Source organism: Bradysia coprophila, chromosome IV, assembly GCF_014529535.1.
Source record: "Bradysia coprophila strain Holo2 chromosome IV, BU_Bcop_v1, whole genome shotgun sequence".
NCBI lineage: Eukaryota > Metazoa > Arthropoda > Insecta > Diptera > Sciaridae > Bradysia > Bradysia coprophila.
The window spans coordinates 13,246,752-13,271,192 of NC_050738.1; the positions used below are offsets into that span (position 1 = coordinate 13,246,752).

Consider the following 24,441-nt stretch of genomic DNA (forward strand, 5'->3'; position numbering starts at 1 on the left):
AGATGTACAAAATTTGTGTCTATCACAAATTATTGTCCTTTTGATAATCGATCCTTTTACTGTTGATTCTCGGACTGGCAAGTAAAAGACTCAATTATCAAAGTTTAACAGTAAAACAAGTAAAAGACTCGATTTTCAAAGTGAACCAACAGTAAAGGTGAGTAAAATGCCAATAATAAATGACACCTTTAAAACAGATTACATTTGAGCTAAAGTCTTGAAGGATTAAAATGTTATCCCTCTAGGACCTAATAATTCGGGGCTGAATGAAAGTAAATCCCTACGGAATCAAATTTCAGTTCCAAAATGATTCGGTCGCGTACTGATTTATTTTTTGCGAATAAATACAATTTACCCGATGATATTGTAAATACTGAGAAAATGTTTGTAAAGTCATTTAGCGAAGTCAGCAGATTTTGTTTTTTAGACCATTTCCATTTCCAACTGTTTTTAAGATTAATTAATTTCTTCCTGTATCGGTTTCGGTATGCATTAAATATTGAAGAGAGTGTATGGCGTTACTGCTAGTAGATACTTTGTAAGAATGTATTCAATAAAAACGATGAATTTTTGTAGGGAAGTTGCTCAATTTTTCAATTCTATTTTTCAACGAATTCGAAATCTATAATAGACTAACATGCAAAATTAATCTATGTAATATAATCCTTCCCGAATCCCAATACCAATCTTTTTTTTAATGATTTTCTCTATTGTACTCTATGGTGAAATGAAATGGATCATAATACAAATAATGTTGTTGTCGAGGTTGTTGTAGAATTGGACATGAATATATTGCTCTAAAAGATTAGATTAACAAATAAAATTGGGTTGAAAACTGGAAATCGAATTATTTGTAAAGTGGATCACTTTAGTGATGGAAGCTGTGGAAATTCTTTTTATGTTTTTATTTTCGTTTGGACAATGAAAACTAAATCCGAACCCTCGAGTGGTCAGCACTTACTCCAGAATTAATAGAAAAAAACAGCAAAATCATAATAGAATTTTATTATTTTGACTGATGCTATAGATGCACATTGCACATAGGGCTTAAATTACTTATTAATAGGTCAAATGACTAAAATGGTAGTTCATGTTCGGGATTGGTAAACACATTTCCGTCAATTGTCATTTGATGATGGCGGAATCTACTACTATGCCGCTTTTGTCGCAACTGTGTAGTGCAATAATAGCTAGTTACTTATTTACACATCTCCTAGTGTAGTGAATTTTCGTGAATATTTTACTGGCGTTGAAAAGTTTTTTTTTTAAATTTAAAGTAGCTCGTCTGTAAAGTATCTAGGGATAAAAATATAGAGACACGGTGGTCTGGTCGTCCCCGACTTTGCTTTGGATCAAAAAAAGTTCACACACGGAACTACAAAAGAAGAAATACTTACTAAGTTAAACTTGGTAAGTTCTATTGCTATGGCATTAAGAGTCTTCGTAATGGTGCTTAAAGTATTAACCACTTGCATAGTTTATCAGCTAGACTAAATACGAATTTCCCAAGATTATTAGACCATCCAGGTATATAAAATGTAACGAGCGTAAACGATTGAACATAAGTAAGAATAGTTAAGAAGAAGAACAGTTCCACTCTTCTTAGTTTCTAAATTAAGATCTAGAACTATTCCAATGCTGCAGCAGGAAGTTCAATTTCGTTTTGAATTCCAATACGCATCTGAAATTAAGTGCACCGGGGGAAAATTTAGTTTGAGTAGAATTGCATATTATGAGCTGGTCCAGTAAAATAACAACGAAAGACGAAAATGATATATCCCAACGCTAGAATTGCACCGTTTCTACATAAAATAAAGTTAAAATAAAAGACATGGCCAATCCACACAACATTCGTATAATATTAAACTCATTAGTTCATCGAATGAACGGACTATATTGTAGTATTAAATGAATATGTTAAATAAAAGTCCTAGTCAGCAATACACACAGTGAACATAAAGACCAGCAAAATATTGTGAAGCATGGTGCATTGAAATAAAAAAAAAGAAAAAATATTGCATGAGCATAAATAAACGAAAAATTCAAATAAAAAAACCCTAAATTTAATTTCAAAGTCCGAAAAAGCTCCAAAAAAATAAAATAAAAGGCATTAACGCCATTGTGTCGAATGCATTGAAAAGATAACATAGGAAAAAAATATGAGGGAGAATGGTAAAAAAAAATTGAATAATGCATTTTAATTTAATTAAAAATACAAATATGTGCATTTCCAAGCTAAAATTATCAATGTAAATGTTCAAATAGTTATGTTTTCGAACCAAACACAAGTTATCGGGTGAGATAGAGTGAGAGGGAAGAGACAGAGCGAGAGAATAATTGTATGAATACGATATTCGTAATTTGGAGAAAAATTAAAATTTTTCTAATTAGATTGAACATAACTGAACAAATCGCCTTAATTGCATTCGATTCACGGAAATTGGCAATATCGACTGATCTTATGATAGAAATGAAGAGGACGCTACAAATAAACATATAGTCGAGAAATGGTAGCTAATATGTTATAGGCAATGATGACTAAAATAAGCTAGCGACTTCGGCTAGTGTTATCTTATACATAGCAAAACGTATGTGAAAACTAAAACGTAAAAGTAAAAGATTTTGGTATTGCATCGAATACTACGGATAAGATAAAAAAATTATTTATTTAGCTAATTAATAGCAAATTAGCTAAATAAATGATTATCTTATCTTATCTTACAGTTTACATAAAGTCACAGAAAAAAAGGACTACAGCAAAAGTCACACTTCTTAGTTAATTTCGAATCAACTTTCGTCTCCCCTTAAAAATCACAAGTTTATGCTGACGTCCTTCAAATAACTCCTCAATTTACTATCAAAAACTCCTACACTCTTCTCGTTCTTCACTTCACTAGGCGTAGGCAATTAGTTGAATTCAATGAGGCCTTTATGGAATACTGAATTACACGCTTTCGCGCTTCTCTTGCATGTGAACCAAAAGTTGTTTCTCGACCTCGTTGAAAAGTTAAGACATCACAACTAAATGTCACCATCTCGCTCATATATTTGGGTAGGACACCAAACTTCAGCTAGTTGGATGAATTTCAAGGTAGTTTCATGCACTCGCTGCCTAACATTCAACGGGTTCAGTGAATCTAGCATCGCACGTACTGGTGTCATGTCTCAGTTTCTTGCACATCAGGATAGATCTCATTGCACGGTTTTGTAGCCTTTGCATCCGGGTGAATGATGTTTCGTCACAGAGGTACAGTATAGTTGCACAATAATCGATGTAGTTCATTTACTTATAATAACGATGACCACCGTTTGAAAACGATTAGGTCCTTCTTCACTTCACATATATTAGGGGAGGGTAATGATTTGAATCGGTTCGATTGCCCTAAATATTGAAAATATTGTAAGAATCGAAAAGGAAATCTTTCAATTGACGATGTGTTTCAGAAATGCACGTTAAACTTGTGGCGCTAGAGTGGTTCTCGTTAATATGAAAATCTTTTTTTTTTTCGATTCTCCCTGCCATATTGTGTCTATGAGACGATACCAAAAATATTTGTAAACATTTTTTACAACCTTCTTTAGTGTTCTAAAAAAAGCGGGAAAGTTTCATGAAAATCGGAAAATGTATGGAGAATTTACTACTTTTCCTTATTTTTAGATCAATAAAAGACGTCTGAATATTTTGTAAAAAATATTTTTGGTATTGAGACTGCTTTTGTGTCGATAACTGAAAACTACATAAATAATAAACAAAATATTGCGTTGGACTCTACGTACTAATTCTAGATTTCCCGATTTTTAAGTTAATTAAGTTCGAAGTGACTATTCGCAGACATCTACATCATTTGTAGTTTGTACATGTAACCAACAGTCTCCAAAGCATCTACAATGGATAATCACTTTCTTTCATTGCATTTTGCAATGTATATACTTTACAAATTATCAAACAATTCTAATTTTTTTGATTGAACGAATTTTCTTTGTTTTAATATAAGTAACAAACCAACAATCTTCCCAACTTGCTCTACTTTTATTTTAGAAGATATTTTTAGTTATTTACAATTTTTCAAATAAGTAACTGCGAATAGCATCAATATTGATTATTGGCAGTCAACTGCGAATAGCATATGTGCCAATTAAGTTTATGAATAAAAAATTTCTCTATACGTAGCGTACAAACATCCATAAAGTTTGCCTAAATAAACAAAAATTGGAGTTCCTAGATTTTTAGATAATACTTTTCATTTATCGACTCAAAAGGATTTTTTTAGACGTTTTTTTCGCCCGCAACAATGTCTGGCTCTAAAACGAGCTTCGAACCGATTCTAATCAATACCATGTTCTAATTTGATTAATAACCAGTCACTTCACAATTTTACTCCCGACTAAGCAATGCAAACTATTGTTATATAGTTGGTACCAGAATTCGGACTTTTAGTGTTAGCTAAACTTAGGACTTCTAAGTTTGGAAAGCAAATGTTTTTCTCCCATCTATCCCATCCATTGGAGTATAGTCCTGCAATCTAATTTTTGAAATGCAGAAAAAGCATTGAGAAAACAACAGGTTTCATAATCGAGAAACCGAGAAATCTCAAAGATCTCGGCAAAGAAACAGAAGCAGAAACAGCTATAGAATTATAGTCGCAAACACTTTACGACAAGCAATCGTCAACTCTCGTGCAATTTTATTGCACAAAACGTTGCCGCCCCGATTGAGACCGTCCAGTAATCGTGATTTATTTTTCTCGGAATTTTCCATTCAAATCCAAATTTGCACTTAATGCTTGTGAATAACAGTCTTCCATTTCGTTCAGCTGAAATGCTGAATAAATACACACAAAAAAATGAATCAATATTTTCGTAAACTGAATGCAATTATAATTGTAAATGTTCCATTCCCTGCTGTCGCTTGAATCCAGCACTAAACGAAATTTATCGAATTCACGGAAAAATAAATTCTTTACATTAAAAAAAAAATTATTCCGAAAAATTCTGCACCTATAAATTTCGAATAAAATCGAAAAAATAACCTCATACTTCAATCAGTAGAGAAACAAAATCTACAAAAAAAAATTGTGTGTGTGCACCGAACAACACACCAACTCCATACCACAGAATTCAAATTGAACTAGCACCTCTTGGTCGTACCGAAACATTGAATGTGTCCTATGGCGTTGTGTTTCTCATGTGGCGTTCACCCTTTATGATTTATTGTAGGATGATTATATTCTGAATTCATGTTGGATGGGCATGGCCGAGGGAAATTTTTGTTTATTTTCGTCATTTTCATTGCAGAAGTTGATACATGCCTTGTACATTTTGATGTTTATTTTAATTTCAATCAGATGAGTTTCGGTAAAGAAAGTGCATACTCTTACAGCATGATTTCTTGTCTAAATAAATTTTGAATCGATATGATGTAACGATGGTATGTTCTACATAATTTAAAAAAAAGAGGAGAAACTCGAATTTGAATGCATGACGGAAAGAGCGTTCTAATTTTTAATTAATCAAATCATGAAATCTATTCATTTTAGATGAACCCAACTATATGTATTATGTGTGGATCGCATATACCCAGTTGCATCAGTTCAATTTTTCAAAGGCTAAGTTGTACAATTTTCCTATCACGAAAATCAATTTGCTGATGATAAAATCCATTTTGTTAATTCTTCGTTTTCTGCATACATTTTTGCATTTTCCGTTCGGCAAAAAAAAATCTTTTCATTGATCACTCGATATTTCCCATATAAAGCATGTATTTATTTAAAGTCCATCGAAGCCCCATCGCGGGCTTGTGGACCAAGCACATACTCTCCATTTAAAAAAAAAATACTGATTTGTTGCCTCATCCTCCAAATATAACACCATCTCCCGAATTATTTGCATTTTCCAAACGGGAAGTGACCAACGCGTATAGAAAAACCGGTTTAAACGAAGTTGATTTTTTTTGTTCGTGCCAGGATATAAAATATCGCGTGTTTCGTTTGGATAAAATGAGATGCAGAAGTATGGGGTACGGTGTATGTGTGTATGTAATTTTTTTTTTTTATTTTGGGTGTCCGACGGGCCAAATTAATCTACTGGGTATTCGGTTTTTTTTAAGCCATAAAAAGTGCAAATACGTTTTAAATGCAAAAAGTTATAGACTGCAAGCATTTTTATAGAATTGCGTATTAGCAGGGGTGTAGTTGTGTGTTATATTTTATTATTATCGGTTGGGAGAAACGAAAACGGGTCCACCCTGGTAAAGTGGGTGGTAAGGGTGATTTTTTTTATAGGAATTATTCGTATGAGTATTAACGTTGTACATGTCTGCAGAGTTTCAAATTTAAATAAATAAGAGAACGGTAAATGCACATTTTAATGCTGTTCCAAGTTCCAATAATGACATACTGGAACAATATTACAGTAAAAAAAAAACTATTGGACTTATCAGCATACAATCAGTACATCCCTTGTCGATTCAACTTACATTGAAGCAATGAGTGTTTTTTTTAAAATAAATTTCTGTCACAATAATTAGCTGGTTTGTTATTTCATTAATAATAATCGTTTTATAGCTACGAAGTGCCAACAATATCACGTTAATACATTCAGCGAAAATTCTCTTTACACTCTTTCCTGGCACAATATTCAGAATTTTCTATACAAAATGTTGTTTTTGTGTTTCATATAAAATTGTAATGAAGAATGTATGACATAGAAAATTTAAATGAAATGAACACTGAAACACCATACCGCACCAACGTTCGGCATGTATATATATGTACAAGAATGTACCATCATATACATAGATACAGCAACATGTATAAAACATACATGAATGAAAATGCTGGTAACCCATTAACTAAGAAAAACGGTTCAAAGAACTTGGCAACAACTTGTTGAATCATTTAAGGACACAGGAAAAGAGGATAAAAAAAATGTTGAAAGTGAAATGGTAATAAATGGCATTCCTGAACGGTGGTGTTACTTTTTGTTAAATGGTACATGTGTTGAGTTCAGATCTGATGAAAATGATATAGGACGGTACTTAGGTGCGTTTTTTTTTGGAAGAAAACATTTTTATTTTGCAAATTTGTATGATACGTCATTGACTACGTACAATTTATGATTTGTAATCAATAATTTTGTTAAACAGTTGAATACTGTTTGAAACCTTCTGTTTCCGTTGTTTTCTTAGCTTTAGAAAATTATCATCATGAGTCTTTAAATTATCATTACTATCACATAACTATCACATATTATTACATCCATCACCATTTGTTCGACTATTTTTGTTAAAAGAGTCAGCATCAAAATTTCCTTTGCGAATAATTCTAATTTGAATCCGACGTCGAATTTCTGCACTAAATATTGTAAGGTTGAAAACGTACACGCGTTAGGGCCGACAATGAGGGAGTCTGTAGACTTCTCTAAATTTCTAAATTTGTGGATTGTCTCCTAAAACAACTACGCAAAGAACTATTGGCCCAGCCCACATAGTTTAATGTCACAGCACACAGCAGCTTTGTCCAACAACGCATAAAAAAGTTAGTGCAAAAGAGATGCACCACTTTGTGAGAGAATTTCACACATTTACTCTCTCAAAATCTTGCATCTCTGTCACACTCAGTTCTTTATGCGTTGTAGGTTGTAGGATAGACCTGTTGTCAAAATCCTTCGTTTTTTTATCCTCGTCTAGTTATATCCAGTGGGGGACAAAAACTTATTATTTCAAGAATTTTCCGCCATTAACATCGTTTAATGTTAGAGATGAAATTGAATCAAAATTAGGAACAGACAACAGAGAGAAAAATTATCCGATCAATATCAAGGTAGGTCAATACTCTCTCTCTAGCAAACAAATTACTTTTATTAAGGTGGTGAAGGTGTCAAGTAGCCTTTGGAACTTACATGTAAATTACAGTGTAGTCAATCAAAATGTTGAATAATGTTTGTAGAATACAAAGAAATGAGGTGTGAATTTGACACAGAGAGCTGAGAGTTCGTTTGGTGGAGAGAGTATTGTTAGATTTTGAATTTAAAAAAGTTTAATTTTTTGTGCCGCACACAAATCGATCCGAATGCTCAATGCGAGGAAACAAATTTCCAGTTGCCGATCAGGATCTGCCAGTTACAAGCAGTATAAATCAATTTACCAACTTTCTTATCAATTACATTTCATATACAGGCTGTCTGAAGATTACAAAAATTTCAGTTACGATCCCTAAAGCAAAGTAGTATGTGGCGAACATATAGGGCTCGAAGTTTGCCTGTTTTGTAAATGATCTCTCATTATGCAAGCCGTAGGTTTCCTTTTTCGTTTTGCTGGTTTCTTTTAAAGAATCGGAGCTTGAAAGCTCCACATTCGGACTGAATTACGCAAAAAAAAACACGAAACAATGGTGAAAACGACAAAAGTCTGCGGTTAGAACACAAAGTTTGTTCTTTGCATAACTCGACAAGTTAAACTCGTGACGGTGGTGGTGAATTATAACATGGCAACGGTTTCCAAGAAAAATTAAAACACGCAATCGACAGTGTAACATGAAGTACCCACCAACTTTTTCAGAATGAATATCTCACAGAATTCTCATTTTAAAACGACTAATTCGCAATATTTCGTTGCTTTTTGAACGGATTTACTGTGGAATTAGTGCAATAGGAAAACAGAAAAACGGTAACATTACAAATGCCAAAACATTTTGTACGTTGCCTTTGCTTCCTCTCTGACAGTCACATCTCAAAATTATTAATTCCATTATTAAAGTTACACATAATTCTATTATATCGTCGATGTCGAAATTGGACAATTTCTAAAACTAAATTTATATTCTAAAAGACGAATTGTGTGCTCCAAAACTAAACTCTAAATTATGCTATACGATGAACGACATGAATAGAGAAGGTATAACTGGAGAACACAATGCTGATGTAATTGTGTAGAAGAAGCAGTATATGCTGTTATAATGTATTTTTATACTATAATGTACTAGTACAACCAATCGGAATGTAGTTTCATATTAAGTTTGGAATCGGGTAGAAGAGGAATGAGGTACCCAGAAACATATACGAGAGCGAGCACAGTAAATTCAATATACAGTTCAATGTATATAATGGCACATGCATAAATAATTTTATCCTCAAACAAAACTCATATTGTAATCATATTTAAAAGGTACCTTCAACGACGTTTATAGAACATCATAAGTACACGAAACACTAATTATAATCTAATATTCGTGTTGCAAGGCTAATTTATGTGAACAATAGTAAATTAATTACTCAAGCGGAGTATAAGTTATGCTAAACATCAATAGACTAAGTAATCGAGCACCTCTAATTGTATACGAGTGTGTAAATATATTTTGAATATTGTCGGTTATGGCGTAACGTATATAAAGTCTACCATAATTTAATGTCGCGTTTGCTTAAAATTACTTATATCAAGAATATATTGTATATAGAAACTATAAATTGCTTTGTTACCTTTGACAACTTTAATTGATGAAGTACGTTTACGGAGCTGGTTAGAGATCAGGACTTAGACTTACGGTACAGGCAACAATTCCGCTGCAAATTTGATTATAACAAACTGTTTCGAAAATTTAATATGAATTAACGCAGATGATTACGAAAAATAAAGCGATGAAAAGGAAATTTGGTAGAATATCGCGTATATTGTTCAAAAGTAAGAAGTTCTGAAGATAACTACAACATCAACTCCTCTTGCGTATTCTCGGAAACAGCATTTCCATTGAACCAACTCTGTGTTTCCCGTTTTAATTGTGTTTATCAATTTAAATACAAGAACTTATTCTTTTCTCATTTCTGTTTAAAGATTTAAATTGTTATGTTCTAGTGATCTACTAAGTTTTCTTGTTTAAAGAAACCGAATAAACTGTTCAGGGAATTCGCCTTTGTTTCATAATGTACAATTTTATTGATTCGTATACACGGTTTAAAATCATTTCGTTGCATATCTACCGGAGGATGTTTTTTTGCAGTTTTCATATTTCCTCACTGCGTAATTTTGAGTTATCGCAAATAACTTCCACAGTAATCGTATGGTTCACGGAGTAATATTTGAGAACAGATTCGATGAAAGTGATCATTTTAGAGTTTTGGAATTTAAAGGACAAAATATTTTGTTTCCTTTCAACTTAACTATTGGTCGCATGTAACACATCATGTAGGCAGCGTCTAGCACCCTGAATGTGGTGGCTATGGAAGATATTAAGAAGAATTGTCTGCGGATTATACCGTCAATTTGAATTCTATTTTGCTGGAAACAGTCAAAGTTTCGATTGGCTACGATCTGTATGACATCTCTAGTCGCGCAAAAAATGGGTATTGTCCGACATTCCGTCTCACAATACAAAGGATTTGAGACCGTGAGACGTCTCTTTTCGAACTTTTGAGACTTTTAATTGAGAAGTGCTACCGGTGCTTTTTTTGGCGACTTGGCAAAGGCCGAATTGGGTATCCGAAGTTCCACAAATTTATTTGGATTTTAACAACTTTACTTGACAAATCAGCTGTGGAGTGGTATTTTTAGTATGTGACGTGAATGTTGGAACCAGAACAATAGCTAATGATCTAATTATTGCTTGCTATTGTTATCGACAATAGATTAAGACTGGATCGCTCGGTATGTGTTTTTAATGTAGATGGTAGCACGGGGTTTCAGTGTGGTTTGAAATTAAGTTTCTTTACGTTGCCCACATTGCAATGTCAAACATATGTCCAAAGTTTTTAATTTGTACTAGGTACTAAGAAGTCCTTTTTCACCAATCAATCAGCGTAGCCTCCCAATTGAAATATCTTGAAATTGTCAATAACGTGTGGCAACGTGTAAAAAACGAAAATCAAAACCCACTTGTCCACTTGTCAACAGACAATACATATAGACAAATTCCTTAATCTATAACGATAAAAATAAGCAGAGAGTAGTAGTAGAATATGTGACAAAACAAATGAAGTAAAAGATTTTGTATCAAACTCAATTTAAACAAAATAAGTAACAGATTTAACAATTATGAGGTCCTATTCACTTTGCTATCATGTGAATATGATAGTCCAACGTCTTTAACCTTGACTTTGATTTCACCAGCTGTCAACGAGAACTTCAATCAAAAATATTAGTCTACCAACAGACACTGTTTATTCCAAGCCTTTCTACAGCATTCCTAACCGTTGATACATGCCAACGTATTTTTTTGTTTGTTTGTTTGTTCATTTATACCATCATAACCGTGATACCGACCGAAAGGACAATAAATTATTTATAAATTTTACGTGATCAAATGCACTTCAATAAAATTTTGACTTATTAACTAACTACTAAATATTTAGCATATTTATTTCATTCAATAACATGAATTTTTACTTTAATTACATATTCGACCCACGTGCTTAATATTTTGCCATTTTAAATTGAAACGAGTAGTTAAGTTAACTCTGGTGTGCTATTGGGTGTATACTGGTACACACAGTGTGTAACAGTGTATATATTATGTGTGTGTTTTAGTTAGTAATATAAATGACAGTACTTTGAGTCTCTGAATAATATATAATCAAAATAAGTTAAATGGCTTTCACAAAGAAAATTAACAGAAATATAATGCGCAATTTATATACACACACTGGGCACAAATTGTATAATATATATAATACAACCGACGACGTTGTATATACATAGATATAGAAATATATATTCCACAGTAAATATTGTGGAGAGCTGCTAGAAGTGTATTTATACGAATAATAATAATATGAAGCAGAGCCAAACCAACCAACCCCTTCTATAATATGCGACTCTATCTTCTATCAAGTTAAACTTAATTATAATTAATGCGACTGGATACAAGTTTCGAAACGATAATGTAATTTATGCGCTCCGTGTAATTATAAACCTTTATTTAAAATGAATACTGTTAATTAATGACTAAAAAGACATAATGTAGTCTGAACATGCTTGAAAACAACTTGAGTTGTAATTATATATTATTTTTTATTTATTTATATATATTTTTGAATAAAAAGGAGTGGTAAATTGGTATTGTGCGAATGCGAATGTATTAATTATGCCTTATATTTTACCATAGTCAATTTTAAGTATCTACTTTGTATTTTGCTGGAGTTGGGAGCATATTCAAATAAGTTATAAAACATTCGTATAATATTAAATATAGCTCTCTCGTGATGGTACACAAAAACACACACAACACACAATCGATACTTTAGCGAGGAATAGATGATTTAAATTATTCGATTTAAGAGCAGCGCATAAAATAGATGATTTGTTAACTTTGTCGTTTTCAGTAGTTCGTTTTTTTTCATTCTTCTTTCGTCAATTATTGCCATTAATAATAGCACTCGAACTCATGTTATTTTCGAGTGACTCATAGGGGCTGACTATAATTGTTGATTATAAAAGTAATTAAATAATTGCAGCTGGTTGGGTAGTACGTGAATTAAATACACAATTTTGATGTATTGAATAAAGAAACGTTAATCCAGTTGTAATTTAACTAATCTTTTTTTTGGCGATTGTGAAAGAGCATGTGAAATCTTTTAAATAGCAAATTTGGGCTAATGAAGTAAAAGATTTGGCACCGAAAACTTGTTTTATGCATAAATGATTGAATGATCTAGGTGCAAAGTCCTTTATTAGGCTCAGTTATTATGACAAAAGGCCTTCGACCTCGATGTCATAAATAACTATTAAACAAATGAAGTAACAGATTGCAATTATGCTGCGATAAGTTTTTTATTTATAAAATAATAGAATGAAGATTCACATTCGCAGTATTGTTAAACTTATTTAATATTTATTTATTTATTTCATCAATGGCATAGGCCCCCTGACTACTTTCGGTATAATAAAATTGACAATTTGCAAATAACAATTAAAATAATTTAAATAAATTCATTAATAATGACGATATGCTTATAACGTGGTTGAGGAGTACAGCGGCGACTGTTAAGTTCGTTTGCGTTGTTTAATTTGACTGACTGGATGTACTCAATGGCCCATCTGAAAGAGAAATGATTAGCAACAGCCAGTCGACTAGACCAGCAGATATTTGCACAGGTCGACTAGACCTGGAGTTCGTTTTTTTTAAAGTCGTGAGACTCGATTTGGCTAATCATATTCTGATTAGAGTTAGAACCATTCAGTACAATCAACATTTAGTTTAATCGGAGGTTAGGTTTAGGCTGAGTTAAAATTATGACAATAAGTTAGTTCTTGAAAGAAGACGAAATTAAAGTTCAAAATGAAAGTTCAAAATTCACTGGTTATTTAACGTTTCATAAATTCACGAACTACAACGTCGTCGGGCCACAGTTTACTATTGACTATTGAGTGAAAAATGTTAGAGTTAACTGTGATCCGAAACGATACAAAGGAAACGCTGTTTATATCTACATAGGATGAGAGCAATATCTTGCATGACACGTCTTCAGCCGATGATATTACGTTCTTCTGCAATAGATACTTAACAACGTCCTTCTCGGTAACAGACGGATGAAAATTGGAAACATAGACAACCCTTTGTCTCTCGTACGGCATTGAAATATTTGGTGAGCCCATTGAATCGTATCGCGGTCGTACTGTAGGGTTTTTGACTTCATCGGATACCTGTGCAGAAACAGACGGTTTGGTCGGTACATCGGCCGAGGGACTAGAGCCGGCGGTTGGAGTTCCTAGTTCAGTGAGATTGACTTTAAAATCGGTGTTACTACGCTGCGCCGTGGATAGATTGACATCAGGCTGAGTGATCATAGACAGTGGATTTGTTCTACATACACTAGGAGACTTGACTAAAAGACTTTCAGGTTGCATTTCGTTTGCCGACGAAGAATTACTCACTGAGTCGTTCGACTTTGTAACTTCATTTACAACGTTAGCTGATCGGGTTACCAAAAATACGGAACTGTTATTACTCGACGACTTAGCGTTTAGAATCCGATTTCGATTACGATTACGCATATTTTTGGCAGCGATGAGCGTTCGTTGGAGATAAGATGATGACGAGGTGGAATTAAAGTTATTGAATCGAGGAGAAGAAACGTTGCACGAGCGTGTCTGAATTATGCAACCGTCACAGAACCATTGAAGATTCGGCATTTCACGATAGCACAATAACGCATCTTTACTAAAGTTAACACACTCAGCGTGAAAGGATTGACGACATACTCCATCACAAATAATTTTATTTGGATTGCCATTCCGGAAACAGCCGTCACACACAGCACAATTATTCATTTTCTTGATTGAACGTTAAAACTCAATTGGAATGAAAAAAATATGAAACGTTTTGTGACGATGCAAAATGCAAAATTTAAAACAAAAAACAAAACAGAAGCGACGGGAATCCACTAGTTAGAAAAGCAAAAAAAAATTGACAAACAAACAAAGGCGGTATTTGTCATCAGCTGGATATGTGAGCGCGCGAATCAAATAAATGACGTTGCACAGGCGTAAACAATTACGTTACAATAAATTATCCGTAGCAAAATTGAAAAAATAGCACTAATAACAATCCACACACGAAAAATCCGATAATTTACTATACAGGACGACCTTATGAATCAAATAAAAAGAAATAAAATTTCAATTAAGAGAATTAAACGAGAAATAAACGAAATAAACAAGGGCGTATGTAAAGCACGTCCAAAGCGTTCAACACTCACACTCACCCCGAAGGAAGAAGGGCCATTGTGAGCGCTTCGAAACGGTAGGGTTTAACAAAGTAAATTACAAGAAATTCAGAAATTATATACGAGGTTAAGAGATTGACCTCTTTCGAACAAAAAAACTGGAAACTAATTTTACATTAACTGCAAGAGTGCTATTTTACGTGGACGAGCAAATCGCAACCAAAAAAGTCAATTTGTAGTCAATCATACAATTTCAACTTTCATTTATAATAAAATTGCTTAATCCTTTATAATAAAACGTCAATTGGGAACTCATTAATTATTAATCACAAATTACGAACGCCCACGTTTAACTTAATGTGCATTATTATTTGCCTTAACACACAATACGTTTGTACACATCCACAGAGAAGTGGATGGTAATAATATAAACAACAAAATCTGTATAAACATTCAATATATATACATTACATATATGCAACGCAACCGTACCAACTTCTCATCATCCATTAATCGTCCAATCTCGACGCTGAAATATACATAAAATTATGTTTTTCGATCGAGCGGACGGTTGAAAAATAAATTGCATTACGAGTAAATTATAATGTCTACCTTTCATAGCTTATTTTAAATTATGCTTTTTTTCCTGTAACCGATAATTAAAAAAATGCAATAATTTCATATACACCGAATCCTGTACGTATACGATGTCCGTAGATGCATAAAAATTTTGTAAAGTTAAAATTTTTGAAAAATTGTTTAATTGTATGGTTCAGGAGCTGATTTTTTATATGCATTTTTTCAGTCTAATGCGTCTCATCAAAAAATTATAACATCGTTGGATATGACCGGAATGATGCGAAGAGTATTATAGTTTGCCAATTTGATTTTTAAACTCGCTTATCGATGATGAATGCTCTGATTTTCTACAGGGTTTTGTAGAGTTCAAAAATAGACTAGCAAAATCTTCAATTCGAATGGGCCGGTGCGATAAACTACATAATTTTAATGTATTTTTTAATTACTCGCATATACTCCACTACTGTCTAAAAATATCTTATAGAATGCATTAGATTTCCTAAGAGGCAACACATATTTGCTCTATTGATACAGGGCTTATTTCTAGGGATTTAATTCTTCAAAATTCAATAAAATTCTTAAAAAATTCTTAAAAACTCCAAGACCAGGATAGGTTGTTTTGCATGGCAATGTAAACATTACGCCATACCCTGGCCTTAATTTGTAAATTCAGGAATTTTGTGACAAAATTTATGAAATTTTTAAGGTTTAACTTTCTAAAAATATTCCCTGAGGCTGATATGGTACACAAACCAACATTACGAATGTCAAGAAAATTTCGATTTTTTTTTTTAAATAAATTTCATTTTCAATGATATAGGATTCAACAATTTTAATCCAAATACTCCATACATTCCACACACATGAGTAAATCTGTACAGTCAGTTAAGTATGTTTTTCATGGTAACGTCACCATTGCATGTGGATTGAAATTATCGGATCTTATAACTCCATGGGTGTGATACATTAACTTTGACACAAATTTGGTTTATCCACCATGTCAATCTACCGAAGCGTACGCAAGGTACACTCTGGTAGTATCATCCAAAGGCGGCAAAAATGAATGACATTTTGCCATTGTGTTTACCATTGAAAATGTTAGCAATCTTATACAAATTTCAATCCGTTGGCGACGAGAGATATGCAATGAACACCAACTTAAATTAACTATTTTGCACTCATTGCGCTCAATTCATTAACCATCGACAAATAAGAGAAATTTATTCAAAACAATAAATTTAATAAATTTATTTATAGTCTTAAGAGAGTACAAATAATTATAATTTATTGTATATCGAAATGTCGTCTCAAAATGCAGTCTACAAAAATTAATCATAACTGCTACGGATACATTATTACATGCATACGGTTAAAGAATTGCAATGCTGTATATGGTATATGTATATGCAATGGTTTAGTACAATGAATGTATATATTTTGAAATTTATTATTATTTTATAAGTAGATGCACATATAAGAGCACCTTCTCGATAATGCGTAGTATTATGTATGTATAATTGTATATACTACTACACACCATAGGTATATATGCAATATTTTTAAACATGAATTAATATTGAGAAAATCATTGATTTTTGTTTGTTCCTTCTTTATTTTTTCGAAAAAAAAAACGTTTATAATATCGTATAATGTTGTTGAATGTGCATGCCATTAATTTATTATACGTTTTGCATTTTAAATCTCAATAATATAAAACGTGATTATTAATTACCCTTAGGCTAGTAAATACATCGGGATAAGATGAAGTCACGTTTAATTAATAATCGTCTTTGCAATAAAAAACTATAACTTTGTAATGTACAAAATTTATTAGCAATTATTTTTTATTAATAAAATGATTTTCGATTTTAATAATATTATTCAGATGGATCGGTAAACTTCTCTCTGTTTTAAATACAGCATCATCCGCAATCCTCCGTCTGTATTATATACGTATATATGTACGGATTGCGCGCTGGGTATTGTTTGCAGTAATATTCATATTTGTTCAGTATAACCCATGTAACATTTATCATAATTTTAAAGTCAATAAGTTTTTTGTTTGGTTTATTGCGATCAAGAGATTATCAACTTTTGCTCGATATTTTTTTTTTTGCTTCGTTTATTAACGGAAATTCATTAATCGAAAATGTTAATTTAAAAGAAAGAAACAGAAGAACAAGAAAAAAAAACGTTTTTACAATTTTCATAATCAAATTCTGTATTCAGCATAAATGTATCGGTAAATGACATCCCAGAATTTTTTTCAATGCAAATGTAACTGAAATCACCCGATTTATACTTTGTGTTGTCAATGCCCCGGATACGTCTGTATAATGCTAAAATTTGCAATTTGTTTTACCTTCTTCATTTTGGCATGAATTGAAGGGTTGGACATAAACAGCAAAATTATACCGTTGTACAGCCAAGAGATCAAAAATATTGAAGAAGAAAATAATTTGGGACTTTCGTTCAATTACAAAAATTTATGTTATGACCTTACGCCACCGCGAATTAACTCTCAAAATTGGAAGTTAAAAACAAATAAAAACTTTTGATTGCGGGGACCGAACTGGACATTTAATATTGTAAATATAAAATTTTAGAAATGACGTCAAGAAGCTACTAACTAAAATTATTACTTGTCTCCCCTACAAATCTTAAATTATCAAAACCGCTGGCGAGGTCAAAGATTTTTGAAAAACCATCTAACATGATTAGTCATCTGCTAACAAAATTGACGACAAAACAAACGCTGATCCTTTTATATACAAATAGAGCCTAATGAAGTAAAAGATTTTGTATCGAAAACAAATTTTAAGTTGTTAGAGACGACAAGCATTTCAAGAGTTTCAAAAATTTATTGAATCTATTACTTTCTTCGAATAAAGTTATTTTCAATCGAATAGTTTTGAATCTTTCACTTCGATTGTTTCAACATGCAATTGTGCTATATGAGACCGCATTTTTGTCAGCTTTTTCGATAACAGCCCGAGTGAAAAATTTTTAGAAAAATTCCTGTCGAAATCAGATATCTCAAGTCTTAAAATCTATTGTCTTCTTAGACTCAGTGAGAATTGAGATATATGATTTCGACAGATTAAGACATTTGTGAGACCTTTTTTGTACTTGGGAGATGAACAGCAGTGCGTAATAGGTTCAAACACGGGAACAAATGATTAATAGATTGCCTGGACCAGGGACTAGTTATACCGCGACAGGCTGTCCGATTTTACTAGGATAAAATCGAGATCTCCATTCAACTCTGTCAAACTCAAGTTAATAAATAATATTATGTAGAGAGATATTCGCTGTTGGCTACATTTTGTATTGATTTCGTTATTGCACTGGCTTCTTTTGAATTACAGACCTTCATTAATTGATGTTGTGTACGCTACAGAGTTAAAATTTGAAAAAAACTTTTGATTACGGGGATTGAACTGGACGTTAACATTGTAAAAATATAACACCAGAAATGACATGAACGAACTGAAATTATTTCTTAATTATTCTTAGCCCTAAATTTGACCAAAACCGCTAATGTTACAGTGGAATATTCAGAATGAAAACAAAACAACGACAAAAATTCTTAGTCTAACATTTTCCATGTTAGTTTAGCAGTTTAGCTCCGAGTATCCTGTAATTTCTCAAAAAAAAATATTTATAATAATAAACATCAACACCCGACGTTAAATTATTCGGTGTGTACGATCCAGCATATACGTATAATATATGTGAATGTACAGCGAAAAGCGAGTAAATATGCAGCAGACATCTCTCTAGCGTTCTTTTTCGGTGTTTCACACATTGTTAAGCGCGTGGTTGTTTATACATATTCATAATATATGTGTGGACGAAAATATATTGCATGTATATAAATTTTAAACAAAATATATTGACAGATGCACGTTTTATTGAATTTATCATGGTGAATTAACAATAATTAACAACTGAGATATAAATACTTATATGGACGAGAAGTCATGCATATACATATAATTCGCCGGTAACCGGCTACATATAAAATTCGTTATAGAGAGGATATATATAATAATTACCATCCACAGATTTTGCCGTAATTTCAAAGATGGGAAATGTTAAAAGAGACGCTGTATAGCATAATTTCAGATAATTATATACAAAAATAAAGGAGTGTTAGTTCCCCCTTTCGATTTTAACCATTTGACAAATTTTTGCATTTAGTTCATAAGGGTCATTGTGGAAGACGATGGAAGAGTAGAGAGGCGAATTTTTTTTTTTATATAAATGCCATTTACAAAGTATAATATAATTTTCCCAATTTAATATTCGATCATAAAATTCGAAGAAATAATTTTTATTGTAATTAATGAATTTCTGTTCAATTGAATACAATTAACGATCCCTTTTAACTTATTGATTGTTGTAGAAGGTTTTTGTACATTTTTTTTCCTTCTTTCTTCTCTTCTCTCATCCGAAAAAGACGTCATGTCGAGTTTTTATTATTGATGTTAATATAATTTCACTATGAAATTATTGACTCTCATCAAGGGTTAAATTAAAAATACGAAAAAAAAACTTCCCCAGCAAAAAGGAACGGACTCTTGGCTTCATTATTTGCCAATATAGACATAATGTTAGACAATGTGAAAATGAATATATGTAGGATGGAAAGGTGTGTATAAAATACAAAATCATGTTTAGAACATGATGGTGATGCGGTGGTGATTATGTAACACTATTTATCTAACGATAAAATGGCTATTATATAGTGATAGTAGTATAGTAACCCAAAACATAAAAGTGTACATATATATATATTATGTGGCGGTATGGTATCTTTGTGATGATGTATACTCAGCCAGTGCCATCTTATATTATGTATATGTTGCATATTGAATGTTATATATACATATATAAAGGTATACACACACTTTAGCTCGATAATTCTAAATTTTGCAATTTCAAGTCTAATTTAATTTTATATAAACACACATTACATACTATATACATCCCATATGAAGAATATTTGCATATTTGCATAAATTCTGAGAAAGCTCTTATATTATTTCAAACATATAACATCCATATCCATCCGCACACACAGTACAACGTTTCGGGGTATACTATTATTTCTATATATGGGATATGTGTAACATTGGAGAAGGTACAACACTACACACCATATATAATATAATCAAAATTTCATAATAATGTGTAATTTAGTTAAGTTGAATTTGCGATTCGGACGTCTGAATCAATTCTAATTTATGCATAACACATTCAAACATTGAACGATATAACAGGAAAACCCTAGCAGCACAGAGCAGCAGCAGCAGCAGTAGTAGTAACGGCAGCACTAAGCCGTACAGCAGAGTTTAATAAGGGTGAGTAACGAAATAAAAGGAGGGGGTTGGACACTGTCCTAAGCATGGTTCCAATTAAGCCCCAGTCTGCATTAATGAGAAATGCTAATCTATGTCTCTCGGCCTGTATAATATATTGGTAGTGGTAGTGTGAATAATAATGTTATTACATATATGTTTAGGACGGTTATATTCCTTGATTTTGCATGTATTATCTGTAGGAAGGTGTAGATATACGTATGCATAGAAGGGCTACATATCCAAGAATAGCTGGTACGGATCAATAATATGAAATAAGATAGAAATGTTTCTCTGTGTAATGTAATTTACAACAATGCTGTATAGAAACTTAATATGTAGATAAGGGCAGCATGTGGGAAATGGCTTATTAAAATACTAATATTGCTTAGGTAGAGGGAATATATTTATATATTATAAATATACATATCTCTCTCTATCTCTGTATATACATAAATTTATTCAATTATTATTATCATTAATGTATTCATATTTGGATCTGCATATTATAGAAAATTTGGTTTTGCTGTAAGATTATTCTATTCTGAAAATTTTGACTAAATTGTAATCCATATCAATTTCAAGATTGGTTTTGTTTATGCATTTCATTATTGTTGATTGTTTTCTGTATATGTGCGGCTCTCTGTGCTACCATGCGCTGCTATAACATAGGTTTCCATATTTATCATCAACACTGAAGGGTACATTGAATTATGTACAGGTCAGCATAACGTTTTTCTTTATGCATATCAAATTTTGAATGGGTTGAGTAATCGCATCTTAAATACTGAAAATTAAGACATTTGTTCAACTACCCGTTTTATATCAAACGAAGAAAAATCTTTTGTTAATAAGAGAAACACGCGCTATTACGAAACTACTAGAATCTAGAATCATGTCCATTCCCTCATTATATCTATTTCGTTTCACAAAAATGTAATTCCGTATACCATGAATTTTAATCGTGGTTATTGAGTGTAATGTGAGAATATATTATGGAAAACGTTGGTGTGTTGTTAATCTTACACTCTTCCTTCGTGTGTTAACGAATCTCTAGAACACTATGTAATTTAGACATTTTAAAAAATGTGTTACATTCAATGATTCAAGAAACTAAAATGTCATCTGTTATCAACAACGACGATAAAAAAAACGAAGCGAGCTCTAGCTCGTGTTCTTTTATAGCAAAACGATTTGTACGAAAGAAGTAAAAGATTTTCCATAAAACACAAGACGTTATTTTGACCATAAGAAGTAATAGATTCAATTGCATTACGGTGATACGTTTATGAAAGGTTATATTCCACAAGTTCCACCAACATTCACTTAAGCTTCTAATACTATGAGGTACTAGATTAAGAAATTTACAATTCGCACAAGGCGCTTCACATTCAACTATATCTGGTACTTGGAACTAATACAAATTCTGTTGAAAAGTTTTGGCTGTGGGTTAAAGAACCACCTAATCAGAAAACAGTTTCTAAGGTCATTTTGTGGAGAATCAGGGTCAATAATACATAATGCATGTTACAGTGAACAACATCTCAAATGTCTCACTGTCATTTTTTTTCAGAGAATGTCATTGTGAATTTGCAATGACATAATAAAATTCTCAGAAAAATTTGACAGTGAGACATTTGAGATGTCGTTCACTGTAAATATAATACAAATAAAATTCTCGCAAGTATTGCAGTTTGTAAATATCTAATTGTTTTTCCAAGGCATTGAATATCAGTGGTTGTTTAAAGGCACAACTAAAGTATGAGTTTTTTTTTTCTTTAACAAAATTAGTTGTTCCTATCAAATAACCGTCCTGTTTCGTTATATCTTTAAACCCCGTCAAGGTTTTCTTGAAATGTCAGAGTCAGACTCACTTTCTCCCTTAGAAAAAAAGAAAAATCACAACAGTAAACACCCTCCCACTGCGTAACCAAAGTCCCACAATCAGGGTCTATTTCCAAAAATAGTCTATGTCTTCCATTTTAACTTTACCCCTTCTTGCCTTTCGTAAACACTCTGCCGAAAATCAAATGAAGTGGAAGTCTTAGTTTTTAATTTCCCTTTTCCCTCTTCTCCTTAAACTTACATGGTTCCGCTCATGATACGGTTACTGAAATGAATTTCTAAAATATTCTCTTGCATTATTAATCCAATTTCGTAACCCTATATATGGATCAACCTATCAACCCTATCGAATTAAATGTGTAAAATATAAGTTGCGATAAATGAATCTTATATTTTCCAACTGAAATAAAAAGCGAAAAAGATGTACCCAAGCAACACCTCCAGGTGTAGAGTTCAGAACTATTAAAACAAAAATTTACTCAATCGTATAAATAAAGTTAAAATCCATGTGGTCTCTTACCAGCGATACGTTCGATGTCATATACGTATACATATATGCAAATAATATACATTTTGATGTCTCGCAAATCGACTTTCTACTTATTTAATTTTCTTGTTTATATTTGAAATTGAAGTACTGATCATGATGCAAAGAATATACTAATCAATGTAAAATCGATTTATGTCGATGAATTCAAAATAATGATGGCGCGGTTAATGCAAATCATATATTTTATGTATATGGTTTTATATGTATCTCTGTCTTTGGTGGTTATGTATTTTTATTTAGATTTACATGTGGCTTCGAGTTTATTAGCATGTCTTATTACCTGAATTTATGCATTATTTAAATAAACTTTATGTTAGTTACACATTGTTTCAATCCTTTTCAGAGTCGATGCTATAAGTATATATAAAACAAGAAGTAAAATTGGCGGTGTCAGTCCTAATGATGAGTACACTTAAGATATCAAGGTTAAATTGAGACTTTGTGGACCAGAACGAATAGTATGGAGAGATTTTTCAAGAGCTTGGATATCAGAAGTAAAGAATTGCAAGGTAATCTTCAATACCCTCATACACAGCTAACCACAGACTCTTTTCCTCGAATTTTCTCAGAATTAATTAGAGTTAACCGACGACGACTTTTAAGTTTTAAGTTGCATATCGTCGTCCTACCATTTAAAGAACCTCTAGACCCATTGGTCGGATTTCGATAAACTTTTTTTTTTCCGGGAAGCTGTCAACATTTGTGAGATTTTGAGCCTTGTATAAATCCGACCAATGGTTCGAAAGATATAGTCGTTTAAAAAACGGTTGGACGCGCTTTAGTCATGCTGCAGACGATATGTTCTCGACCGACCAAGTGGAAATCGCATCCTTAATTTGTCAAATCAAAAGAATTTTAAAAATTATATACTCTCCAGGTTGACAAATTGTGGATTCTTTAAGAAAAAGAGCCACTGCTCTCATACATACAAAGGAATTTTAGTTTGTACATTTCGTCGAATAAAGCTTGTTTCTCCATGCCTTCCCATACACCTTCGAAAGAATAACATTTATCGCTCCACGAATGGGACGAGTCGAAATATGGAAATTATTGCTGATGTTAAGAGACAATCTTTAATTTGAATTGAGTTTTGTAATCAATTAAATTATAGCCTGAAACTGTGAGTACAGTTAGAACACAAGAACACAAAAATGAATTTGATGTTTAGATGTTTTAAACGAGACCATTATGCTGAACATACAAATATGTATTGAAAGCACATGGAAACGGAAGACGGGCTAAAGTTTTACACTCTAAAAATATCTGTCAAAAAACGTCGCCAATTTTTCAATTCAAAATCGATAATGTTTGCAATAGAACCAAATTTGTGCTTTTTCTGTATTATTAGGGGCCATTCATAAAGTACGTACTCACTTAGGAGTGTTTTATATGTGAACGGCTCTATATGGAAAAGTGTAATGATACAGATGCTTTCAAGAAATCGACGTGTTT

The 24,441-nt window shown here is 32.2% G+C and overlaps 1 protein-coding gene across 2 annotated transcripts in view; it reads right to left on the reverse strand.

The window, feature by feature from the left end:
• LOC119066386 (POU domain, class 6, transcription factor 2) overlaps positions 1-24,441 on the reverse strand; it is a 55,060-nt gene that overhangs the window by 10,198 nt on the left and 20,421 nt on the right. The window lies entirely within an intron of this gene.